The 2,336-nt window shown below is 48.7% G+C and overlaps 1 protein-coding gene across 1 annotated transcript in view; it reads left to right on the top strand.

Moving 5' to 3' along the window:
• KCNJ10 (potassium inwardly rectifying channel subfamily J member 10) overlaps positions 1–2,336 on the top strand; it is a 10,108-nt gene that overhangs the window by 5,270 nt on the left and 2,502 nt on the right. The window lies entirely within an intron of this gene.

Raw genomic sequence — 2,336 nt, 5'->3', positions numbered from 1 at the left:
AGTGCAGCTGTTACTAGGTGGGTAGGTGACGTGTGTTCCTATAGGTAACCTACCATATTTAGACCAGTCACCTCTCAGAACAGCAGATATGGACTGCTGATTGGTGTGAAGGAGTTATTGATGTCTTCAGATTGGTGGTGTCCATGGGGTACCTTGGGATAGTAGTTCGGGGGGAAATGTTGTCCAATCACCATTGTTCTCCCTCAATGTGCACCATGAGGCAGCCTGAATATGACAGAAAAAGAAACCTCTCCTGCTGTCCATCCAAAGGTTTAATATATGGGGAACATAATAAATCCATCATAATAAATGCAGAGCAGATTCATCAGTCTGGTGGATCCAACCTCAGATCACCAACAACGTAACACAGTGCGTCAGAAGAATGTGTGAAATATTAGGAACGCCCTTACCCCCCTAATAAGAATGAGTAGGGTAAATATCAGTCAGTTGGACCCCCTTTATAATTGATCATCAGTCAGAGTAATCCTCCCCTGTAATTGATTATATCATCAGTCAGTGTGACCCCCTCTATAATTCCTAAGTGTGGCGCCCCCTATTGGCAGTTTGCTGGTCTTCAGCATTCAGGTGTGTGTTACCACAATGCCATGTAGGAAAGACATCAGCAGTGATCTCAGTGATTGTTGCTGCCCATCAATTGGTGAAAGAGTTAGAAGGCCAAACATTCTACAGGGAGAAAGATTATTCACCAGTTACAGTTCATGACAGGACGATTAGATGGCTGAACTTTGCAGTCATTGCGCAAATGAATACGGGGCAGAACAGGAAGTCAGGTGAGCACCAGAATAAATGTCTCTTCATTGTCGGGATAACTCTTCTTGGTCTGGGTCTTGCATGAACCATTGATCCCAGTTTGTCCATTTTGCCCTCAGCAGCCAATGAGATTTCAGCGTCTCAGTGGTGGTAGAATGTCATTGGCTTATGCTTTAATGTTGCAGATCTCCCCTCACACAGACCAATCGTCCCCAGATAACAGGGTTTGTGTGTGATTGGCTAGTGCAGCCCTGAAATGAGAGCATCTTCCACCCCAGATTAGCTCCGCCATGGCCTGTGTGTGTGCTATGAGCAGCGTTTGAAGTGGGACAGATGAGGGAATTGGTGCGTCGCGCTCTCTGCATTCTAATGAGCTCCATTGTCAAAGCGTCTTTGTGCAGCGCCGGAGCCATTCAGAGCGGACGCACAATGGTGCCAGTGTCCCCTCTGCGCCTTCCTCCTCTGTCGGCCAATCCAGGTGCAGCGCTGCTGGCAAAACATTGCTGATGGCATTCACATGGGGGGCCCGGAGATGAGCACGGAGGGGGGTGGAGGAGGTAGAGTGCCAGGCAAACAATTCCGAACCTTCCGAGCCACAACTTCTCACTTTACTGCCAAATCCATGGGGGCTCCTTCCCAGTCTATGGGGTAACTCATGCAGGATCACCGGAGAAATAATGGGCAGAGATGTAGGTGGGCAGATTGGGGGGTGGGAGCCCTGTGCAGCCATTGTAGTCAGCAGGGACCCCAACCCACCAATGTTGGTGCTGATCCAGCACGATGGAGATCTCTGTGACCCCAATCATCATTTAATACTTTCTCTGAAATGGATCTGCAGTGCTGCACTCTATGTCAGGGATTATTGGGTTTGTGACCAGTGACCCCATTCACTAGGACGGGGGAAGTCTCTAAATTCCCTAAATACAGCATGGAAGGTGATTGGCTGCTGTGCCAGCTCTGACTTTACAACCAGCAAAGAGAACCTGTTGTGGTGATGCTGCTTGCTTTATGTGCCTATTTGGAGGCAATCGGCCAATCAGAGATTTCCGCTCCGCCATCTGGTGCTTTGTGCGCGGTGACACTATGACATGTGACTCTGGCCCGGTCTCTATACACTAGTGGTCATATGACCGCGCCAGGCAGTAGCTCTGCGGTGTGCCCGCTCAGTGTACCCATGACTCCTCTTATTCTAGTTGCTCGGTTTTGCCATAAAATCCCTTAAGGGCCCCCAACAAACAAAGGGCCCCCATTATTCATTCACTGCATGCCCCCAGTAGTCATTAATCACCTGGGACAGATTCCCCCACCCTAACCCCCCCAACTGTGACCCCTCACCCCATTTATAGCGTCTGGAATTCCCCTAAGATACGATTATAGTTGGAGCGCTTTCACCTGAGACTAAGGCAACACGAAATCTTCAACAATTCTGCAATTTCCAGGAAAATCAGAAAATAAAAAAGACAAAATCGCTTCTTATTCCGAGGACAACAAATGGCCACTCAAAGCACAAATCACATTTCTCATCATAATCCAACATTATGTTGGCACCGTGACTCCCCCCCCCC

This window comes from Pyxicephalus adspersus, chromosome 12 (assembly GCF_032062135.1).
Source record: "Pyxicephalus adspersus chromosome 12, UCB_Pads_2.0, whole genome shotgun sequence".
Taxonomy (NCBI): Eukaryota; Metazoa; Chordata; class Amphibia; order Anura; family Pyxicephalidae; genus Pyxicephalus; species Pyxicephalus adspersus.
This window is presented reverse-complemented; position numbering and strand designations above follow the sequence as displayed.